The following is a 10,979-nucleotide window of genomic DNA, read 5'->3' as shown; positions in this document are numbered from 1 at the left end:
GACTAAAAATTGTTTAGACATTCAAAAATTTTTTTAAAAGATGAATTGAATGGTTTTGGCGAACAATCACACTTTTTAAATACTAAGCACTTTTTGAAAAGTCTCCTAATTATTTGGCAAAACGCAAAATGCTAAATAAATTAACGCTTTACCTTCCCTGTCGTTGTGTTTTGACTGCAATTAAAACAAGTAAAAACTGCGCCGAAGTTTCATCGGCGCAATCGAGTTTTCCGTACAGCCACTACAGCGTAAAATCAAGGCCACCGAAAATAGATCTATCTTTCGGTGGTCTCGGTGTAATGCTGTATGAGCCGCGGCCCATGAAAATTTAACCACGGCGCGGTGGTGGCCTATCTTACATCGTTGCCAGAAGCACGATTATGGCTAAATTCAACCTTAAATAAAATAAAAACTACTGAGGTTAGACGGCTGCAATTTGGTATGTTTGATAATTCGAGGGTGGATGATCAATATACCAATTTGCAGCCCTCTAGCCACGGCAGTTTTTAAGATCTGAGGGCGGACAGGAAAGTGCGGACAGACAGCATTATTTCTATTATTTACAAAACAATAACCAGTAACAGCTATACCTTTGTAAGTGTTTGTCTGTCAACATTTCTAATGAAAGGCGCTACAAAGGTTAATTAGGCTGCATCTGTATATATACTAATTGCATCTTATATCATACCTACCACTGCTATTCATCATATTAATATTATTAATTTTACTGTGATTATGAACCAACATTATTTTTCGTTGCCTACGCCTGCTATTCATCTTAATAATAATAATTTTATTGTTATTATGAATAAACATTATCTAATTTTCCTTGCCTACATCTGCTATTAATCATAAATAATAGTTTCTCTGTAATTACGAATCAATATTATCTCATTTTTCTTGTCTAAGCTTGCTATAAATAATATTAATAAAAAATTTTACTGCGATTACGAATCCATATTACTTATTTTCCCTTGCTTACGCCAGCTATCGATCAAAATAATATAATTTATTGTGATTATGAATCAATATTATATATTTCCCACGACCCGACTTCCACAAGAAGGTGAAGCCTTATCAAGGTACCTGTGACACTGCAACGCCACTTACATAACCACAATAAATCAACCTATGTCAACTAGGTGCTACCGTATTAGTTCTCGGCAAGTTTTTGTGGGGATGAGGTTGTCGGAACCACGCCCAGATTCCCGGTGGTCCCAGAGGCTATGCGCCGAGAGCGTCTTGTCCATACTGGACGGTCACTCACCCAAATGTTGACCAGACTCAGAGAAGCTTGGCTTTGCTGACGGGTGCAGAGAGTATCTAATAAGTCTGAGAGAAGCAGGAAGTTATGAGGATAATGTGGATATATATATATATATATATATATATATATATATATATATATATATATATATATATATATATATATATATATATGTGTATGTATGCATAGATCATTAATGCTTAAAATTGTACACACACACACACACACACACACACACACACACACACATATATATATATATATATATATATATATATATATATATATATATATATATATATATATATATATATATATACATATATATATATGAATGTCTTTTCCTGTAATACTACAGTGTAATATGAAAATAAGAAGGCCCATAAAACACTATTTAAACGTTTAAATAGTGTTTTATGGGCCTTCTTATTTTCATTATATATATATATATATATATATATATATATATATATATATATATATATATATATATATATATTTATGTATATATGTAAATTATATACAGTATATTTAATATACATATATACTGTATATATATATATATACATCTTCCTTAGAGTATACTATGTAAATATATACAGTATATATATATATATATACATAATATATATATATATATATATATATATATATATATATATATATATATATATATATATATATATACACTTTTAAGCATGATACACACTGAAATCTGGGCAGTAACTTTAATTTTACAAAGAGACAAGTAACCATAAGTATGACTTGTACTTATTACAAATACAGTAAATACAAGAAATGATATATACTCTATATACATATATATAATATATACATATATATTTATATATTATATATGTATATATATATATATATACTGTATGTAATATATAATATAAAATATATATAATATGCAACCATTTAAAACTGACAAAATCATCGAGCGTGGGCCAACACAACTCGAACAAGAACAGAAAGATTATAAAGATAAAAAATAAACTACGTGCAAGATTCTATTTCATACCTTAACAGGTACAAACGTACCAGCAAACAAGCGCTACCCCCCATTATATAACACACATGGCATGCAGTCAACTTGTTCCTAACCCCTTACGTCATCATACACAAATAAAACCCGTCATTTTCCCATTAGTTCGGGTCTATTTTAACTTACAACTCTACGAAGGGTTCGTCTATGTGGCGCCAGCACTATCAATCAGATATTTTAAGAATTTGTCTATGGTAGCAATCAAAGAAGGGAAACCGTAGAATAATTTCACTAACTGGCAACTCTCTACCAACCGCAGCCGTTTCCAGGGGAACGGAACAAAAACGTGAGATGCTGAATTACTCCTTACTCCTTTTGTTGGGGGAGTTGAGGAGTCAATGTGATTCTACCTGTACTTACTCCTTATGCATGTGGAATGGAATGGAATGCAATACAAAGTTTACCCCCAAAGGCCAAGCGCTGGGAACCTACAAGGTCCTTCAACGCTGAAAGGGAATATGAGAGTGAAAAGGGTGCAACATGAGAAAAGCCTCGCTGTTGCACCATGAAATAATTACTAGGAGAGAGGGAAGAAGAGAACAAGAACGGAGGTACAATAAAAAGGGAATGAAAGGGGTTGCAGCTAAGGGCCGAAGGAATGCTGCAAAGAACCTTGAGTAATGCCTACAGTGCACCGTGTGACGTTCACTGACGGCACCAACACCCCCCCCCTTAGGGAGAAGAGTACTTACACAATGATCACACAAAAATATGTTTAAAAAGTTCAGAGCATAAGAAATTTAAGCAACCAAACAATGAATAAGAAAACAGAAGGAAAATATATATTATAATATATATCAAGGTTAAAGTTATGTCCCTTAAGTACGCGTTACCGAGGTTGACAGATGGACCTTGCGAGCGTTGCCAAACGTCGTTCATACAAAAACATTAATGGTATTTTGGCTGCGGTCTGTTGTTACCATACGCCGCGCATACGAAGCAGATGGAATACGAGATTTCAGCAGTGAGAACGTAATGCCGCTCTCAAGCGCCGTGTGTCGTTACCTTCTTTTTCAGATTTATTTTGTTGTTGTTTGTGTAGGTTAATATTTTTCTCTGTTTAGATTGCTATTATCTGCTTCTAAAAATACGTGTGTGTACTGTTTAAATGCCGTATAGTCTTACGACCATTTAAGTTATTAATCAAATCACTCAGAGAACTGGCTGGCATATTTGGGATGGAATTCGAACATAGAATTTAGGCCATAAGGCCACGCGCTGGGACATATGACGTCATTCAGCACTGAAGGATATTGAGAGTACAGTGAAAGGTTTTACATGTGTAACAGGAGGAAAACCTCGCAGCTGCACTATGAAACAATTGTTAGAAGAGGGTGGAAAGTAAGATGGAAGAAAGGGAGTATGAAGGGAGGTACAGTAAAACGAATGAAATGGGGTGCAGCTAGTGGCCAAAGGGACGCTGTAAAGTTCCTTTGGCAATGCCTACAATGCACCGCGTGGGGTGCACTGATGGCGCTATCCCCCTACGGAGCATATTTGGTATGCCTCTGTTGACAATATCTTCGATAGGACTGAATCTCAGGCAATTCTATTTGATCTACGATCAGTCCGTCACGTGATCTCTTCCCCCCCGTAGGGAGAGGGGGAGGGGGTAGCGCGGGCAGTGAACCTCCCGCAGTGCATTGTAGGCATTACTCAAGGTTCTTTGCAGCGTCCCTTCGTCCCCTAGCTGCAAGCCCTTTCATTCCATTTACTATACTTCCATTCGTATTCTCTTTCTTCCATCTCACTTTCCTCCCTCTCCTGACAACTGTTTCATCATTATTTTCAGCGCTGAATGATCTCTTAGGTCCAAGCGTTTGGCCTTTGGCCTAAATTTTATATACCAATCTCTGTACTCTCTTTCACTGTGCCACAAAGTGGCTTCTCTCTTCTTTTTCTGCAGGTACTATTTTGGTCACTATCCCATTGAGCTAGAAGGGAGAATTTCTCCTCCTCTCAGGAAGCCTCGTAACGCTGGTCAGGCCACCTCTTCTCACATTTAATCTGTGGAAATATGTAATCTTCTAATTAAACAATGTGCTGGCTGTTCCTTTCCTTCCATAGCAAAGTTTTGGAATTCTCTTCCTGATTCTGTTTTCCTAAACCCATAATCTTTCCTCTTTGAAGCGGCAGAAAGGTTCTTAAAAATTTTACGTAGAACAGAATATAAAATTTAGGCCCAAGTCCAAGCTCTGGGACCCATGAGATCATTCAGCGCTGAAAGGGAAATTGAGAGTAAAAAGGTTTCAAAGGTGAGAAGAGGAAAACCTCAAAGTTGAACTACGAATCAGTTGTTAGGAGGGGTGCAAAGTAAGGTGGAAAAAAGAGAATATGAATGGAGGTACAGTAAATGGAATGAAAGGGGTTGCACCTAGGGGGCAAAGTGACGCTGCAAAGAATCCTAAGTAATGCCTACAGTGCACCGCATGAGGTGCACTGATGCCACTACCCCCTACGGAGAAAATTTTTGCGTAAACAGTTAAATCTATTCGTTGCTTTTTTTTAATTTTTTTGTTAACGAATCTGTCCAGACTTAGAGGCTAAAATACCCTACTGCTTGCAAAGCCCACGCACCATTGCATAATGAACCCATTTAGATTTAATGACTCATTATTGCTATTTGCTTGCGTACATATTTATGTCTGATGAGTTATCATTATCTATATGGTTATTATTTGCTATTCACTTCACTCTTTTTCAAATTTTTCATTTGCATATTCTGTCCTAAAGAAACTTATTTTGCCACATGCATTAGTACACTTTCTAAATAATAATAATAATAATAATAATAATAATAATAATAATAATAATAATAATAATAATAATAACAGAGAAACAAATCCAGTTATGTATGAGTACATATATATTCTAATATATATTTTTAAAAATTTAAATATATGTACCCATAAATAACTGTGGATTTGTTTCTCCATTTCAGGACTCACGCTACTATGAGTACTTTTTAATAATAATAATAATAATAATAATAATAATAATAATAATAATAATAATAATAATAATAATAATAATAATAATAATATAATAATAATAACAAATCCAGTTATGTATGGGTACATATATATTCTAATATATATTTTTGAATATATATTAGAATATATTTGTTTCTCCATTTCAGGACTCATGTTACTATGAGTACTTTTTAATAATAATAATAATAATAATAATAATAATAATAATAATAATAATAATAATAATAATAATAGCTGAGAGTTAGTGATATAAATGTTGAAATAAATGCTTTCAAATATATTTCAGCACCTTGTTCCACATACTGTAACAGCTTACACATTAGCCTCATTATCCTACCGAGAGTGGGTATTTAGAGGAGCACTTAATCGAATGGCTTTCGGGCCTCATTATGACCCACGACCACGCACGCCTTTAGAGCTTGGGGTAAAGTGTGTGTGTATGTGTATATAAATTCACGTCATAGCGTACGTATAACTTCTCGAATGAGTTTATACAACACGTATACTTTTTTTATAAATATACAAAAATATATAAAAATTAATTTTATCTTTATTTGTATTGCTTTGGTTATCCCCGTTTAGAAAACTAAATTGTTCAATCTTACACAAATAAAAGGACGGATCTTTCCGATTCCCAACTTTGTGCGAGAATATTAATCACGTTGACGTGACAACGGCTTTTCTTTGGAATCAAATCACAAAATTCAATAATTGTTGGTAAAATCAGCTATGTATGAATAACATTGTGATGTACTTTTATATATAACAGAAGCAGAAAGTAATAAATGAACATGTGTCCATATATATATATATATATATATATATATATATATATATATATATATATATATATATATATTATATATATATAATATATATATATATATATATATATATTTTATATATATATACATGTCTATATACATATATACCTACACACAGGCACACCAGGAAAAGAATACATACATACAAATATATGTGCGTCTAGTGAGTGTACGCGCGCCTGTGTGCACATGTATGCGCGTGCGCACGTATCCAAAAGAGAAAGAGAGGAAATCATTTTATTTGGTGGTTGACCTGGATCCAGGTTCCATCCCTTGTACTTGACCCCGCCGAGAGAGAGAGAGAGAGAGAGAGAGAGAGAGAGAGAGAGAGAGAGAGAGAGAGAGAGAGGCAACCCAGACACGCAAGTTTTACATAAAGCTCACGAATGAGGAAAGTTATGACACGAATGAACGAATTTGACGAGTTGGACTTCATTATTTCACCTTCCTTGGCACTGAGAGAGAGAGAGAGAGAGAGAGAGATGTAATGTCTGTGCATATATATATATGTATATAGATAGATAGATATTGTATCCGTATAGAATATGTATGCATGTATGTATATGTATGTATGTGTATGTATGTGTGTGTATATATATATATATATATATATATATATATATATATATATATATATATATATATATATATATATATATTCACTAAATAGAATTCACTAAATAGAACAGCTTTCTCATTGTTAACCAACTTTTTGTTATTGCTTCATATTTTGTTACTATTTTCTTCACTTCGTAGTAAGAAAATATGAAGAAATAACAAAAAGCTGTTTAACACTGAGAAAGCCATTCTATTTAGTGAATGTATCCGTGAAAAATTGTGCCCTAAAAAGTATACACACACACACATATATATATATATATAAATATATATATATATATATATATATATATATATATATATATATATATATATAGAGAGAGAGAGAGAGAGAGAGAGAGAGAGAGAGAGAGAGAGAGAGAGAGAGAGAGAGAATATGTGTATATATATGTGTATAAACTAATGGGCTTTTTTGCTTTCATGAAAGTGCGTCTAAAAGTATGTTGATTTTCCGGTTCTCAACAGGACTCCAGAATGAGGTTGCTAGCCCGATACAAAGAGAGAGAGAGAGAGAGAGAGAGAGAGAGAGAGAGAGAGAGAGAGAGAGAGAGAGAATCTTTGACTCAGAAAAGAGAAAAGGCCCAATCCAATATTTTCCCTTCCGAACACGCGTACAGAAACACGAGCGATCCCTCTGACCTTAGGTATTGATCAGAAGTTCAAAGGAAATCAAAGGGAGTCTAAAATGTTTCTCCAAAAAGGTTATCAATCCCAACACTGATTTCATTCGGACCAAACCGGCTCCAAAACTCATAAAGTTAGCCCAGCTTGACTCACGCACACACACACACACACACACACATATATATATATATATATATATATATATATATATATATATATATATATACATATATATGTATGTATGTATGTATGTATGTGTATAATACACATTATACTGTATATAGAAAGAGTGTGTGTGCGTTGCATGTGTCTGTGTATGTTAAATCATATATAGAGAGATTAGGTCATAAAAAAAAAGATCATTATGGCCATTACTTATAGATAGATAGATATATCAATATGGTGTTCATCTACCTACGTATCTTCATTAACACGAACATTCTGCATCGTAATAGTCACGAACATTCTGCATCGTAATAGTCACATTTTATTAACGATGTTGAGGCAAGTAATGCTGATGATTGCATTCTATTGATTATCAGTATAGTGGAAAGTCAAACCTCCAGTCACAGAACAAGATCATTAAAACCGAACGAAGTTCAACTTCCTTCCTGTAGCAAGATAATTTTAAATCCGTTGACCAAGCCATCTAGGCAGACGTTCTTGCATTTGTGCAGGAAAGCATTTCCTTGAGTAACCCTCCTCGGGTGCCAAAGCCTTTTTGGCTGATGTGACGATGACGTGAAAGGCGACTAAAGTAACTGGTTGGGCTTTATTTCAGCTGAAAAGCTTACGACGCTCTGGCATTGAAATATAGCATCTGGTGACCCCTTTAGGCAGATTCCTTATTTAACCAAAATTTGTCGTATGTAATTTTATATTTTTTAATCACTTGAAATTCTGATGAATATAACTATGACAATATGAATCTTATACATCATACAAAATTACTTATACATTGCATAATTGTTTCTGGGATATTTCTGGGACTGAATGAAGAACGCGTTTTCCCTTATGACGTCAGATGACATACAGAGTTTCGAGCAAGCTTTGGTCATTAACACGGCTGCTATTTTTTTTATGTTACTTATTTATTAATTTATTTATTTTATATTATTCACCGTATACAAAGACGATATTCGCATAGGAGTAAGGTATAATAACGAGCAGCTGACTCCCACAGTTCGCCCTCAAAACCCGGTCGGTGACTTTTGCGTCTGGCAATTTCATTCGCTCGGCAGCCCCTCCCTCCGTCCTTCCGCCCTCCCCCAGCCACCCACCCCCCAACATCCGATTCACCTGCTCAGTTGCCAGGTAGCATTTCAATGTCACTGTGCTGAAACAAACAGATCTCCTTTCCACCGACCTCACCAACACTAAAGGTGTCGCAAACAAGCTTTTCTGGCCCGTTCTCATCACGCTAATCAGTGGATGTCTATCAGCCAATGGGAAGTACGATCAAGAAGCGGGGGGAAAAGAGGGGGCCTAAATAAATCCATACTCAGCATCTCTATGGTTGACATTTCTCAACGTTTGGGGGAAAGGATATTTCTTGGCACTCGCACATGTGCCGATAAAATACACTGGGTGCCTTTAACAATGCATCCTGAATGTTTAATCACTACTGGCCTTATGGAATGTAATATAACAGTAACATAAATTAGCATATTAACGGTAAATGTGCACCGGTTAAAAACAAGAGGTATTTCACATCAGATCTACATTAAATCATTTAGTCACATAATAATACTACTGTCAAGTATTTGAAAGGAAACACAAACACCACATGGAATCTATGGAGTTTCACTGTCACTAAGTACCAGTCATTCATTCCCAGGTCATCTTGACACAGCAGAGTTAGGTAAGCAGTCAGCACTGAAATTTTGTCTTCTTTCCTCAAGAAACTAAATAACCACAAGAGCATTTGGTCAGCACTATTTTGAACCTTATTGATCCCTATGCGCCAAGGCGGTACGTCAACCTTCCTCTGAGGTTGCAACACCAATATGTATTCAACGGCATGTCTTCATAGTCTTAGCGTGTGATCACACCGATCGGCCACCACGCACACAAAACAAAATTTTCATTACAAAGGACGTATCACTGATCATCAAATAAAGGTATAATGCGCATTACGACAATACTGACAAGCTGCTGTTGCATTTTCACACCAAACGCTTTATAACAGCAGGCATAACGCTTAACAAAAACACACGGATCGGCCCGGCCAAAGGACAACAGATCACAAAGTACTTTTCAAAAGCTTTCCATGAACACTTCGCGTTCATTTACCACAACTGACAAACTGTTTACGGCGATTTGTCTGGCTCTGTCAGACAAGCGAGCGAGAAGAGGCCCGGCTTACAAGCGGGGTCTTCTTTCTGACTCCGTAGCGGATAAAAGACCGCGTGGTTCTCCCAGTCGCCAAAGAGAACTAGCTCTCTCTCTCTCTCTCTCTCTCTCTCTCTCTCTCTCTCTCTCTCTCTCTCTCTCTCTCCTTCCCCCAAACCCACCCTCACGTCATGACGTTTTCCTCTCCTTTTCCCTCATTTTCCGTTTTGATTCGCCAACAAGTCGAATAACACAGCATCTTTAAAGCATTTCAGACCCAAATACTTGTGTTCCGTCGACATATTTCGAGTGATTGGTTAGATTAACTTACGATTCTTCCTGTTTTGTTTTCGCGCGCTGTCACTCACCTAGCTAAGGGAACCTGCTGATCTGTCGTTGTTCCCTTGTATCTGAAAGCAGTGGCGAGGCAAAAGGTATTCTTACACACTTCACGGTTTGCAAACTGAGGTAATGTATCGTCTTACAAGGTACGATATGCGCCAGAAATCACAACAACGCGAGATCATATTATACGCTCTTTCTTTTACGAATAATCCGACCCGACCTCGCTGGAAAACGTTGGACGTTGATGCGATTCTTGCTGTTTACTTTTATTTTACATAAAAAATATGAAATAACCAAAAGGGGAACTGCATTAATCCGAAAGGGCATTACATTCAGACGGCAACTCAAGGGCGACCAGACCAGCAGCCAGTCAGCCAGGTTGTAATACCAGGTAACCAGGATGACTTCCCCCAGCCACCTCCCAGGTTACCGCCAACGTCTCCTTCCCCTTCCCCCTCCCCCATCCGCCTGGGCAACGTCAACCCCGTCCCCTCATCTTCCTCATCAAGCTGTAAAAAGTAATGATACCTCAAGCACGACCTCAAGTATTCAAGGATTCTCGTCGTGTGTGAGGACACTGGGATGAACAACCTATACACTGTATTTCCTCTCTCTCTCTCTCTCTCTCTCTCTCTCTCTCTCTCTCTCTCTCTCTCAAGCGCCAAGGGAAAAAGACGTATGTATGTTTGCATGTATATAAATACACACATATATATATATATATATAATTGTCCCCAAACACTTAAAGAAACCCATGAAATAACCGTCGCCCCTTAACTTCGACCTTTGGTGAACACGCACCTACGCCCTGCCAGAAGGGGCGGGGGAATTGGGGTAAGGGGTCCACAATACTGATACTGAAAATCAATGCAACGACGAGAAAATTACATCTTGTTACCATCATTCAAGCTATATGACCAATTTCCATG

The 10,979-nt window shown here is 36.4% G+C and overlaps 1 protein-coding gene across 7 annotated transcripts in view; it reads right to left on the bottom strand.

The window, feature by feature from the left end:
• LOC136836089 (long-chain-fatty-acid--CoA ligase 1) overlaps positions 1–10,979 on the bottom strand; it is a 161,705-nt gene that overhangs the window by 134,027 nt on the left and 16,699 nt on the right. Inside the window, exon 1 of one of the 7 annotated variants that reach the window (XM_067100052.1) lies at positions 10,074–10,112. The exons of 2 other annotated variants lie outside the window; for them this stretch is intronic. The gene's annotated coding sequence lies outside the window, so the exon portion shown is untranslated. Of the gene's footprint in view, positions 1–9,627; positions 9,811–10,073; positions 10,113–10,979 lie in introns of those variants that run through there. 4 more of the 7 variants (XM_067100047.1, XM_067100048.1, XM_067100050.1 and 1 more) reach the window with 4 other exon arrangements.

Source organism: Macrobrachium rosenbergii, chromosome 56, assembly GCF_040412425.1.
Source record: "Macrobrachium rosenbergii isolate ZJJX-2024 chromosome 56, ASM4041242v1, whole genome shotgun sequence".
Classification (NCBI taxonomy): Eukaryota; Metazoa; Arthropoda; class Malacostraca; order Decapoda; family Palaemonidae; genus Macrobrachium; species Macrobrachium rosenbergii.
This window is presented reverse-complemented; position numbering and strand designations above follow the sequence as displayed.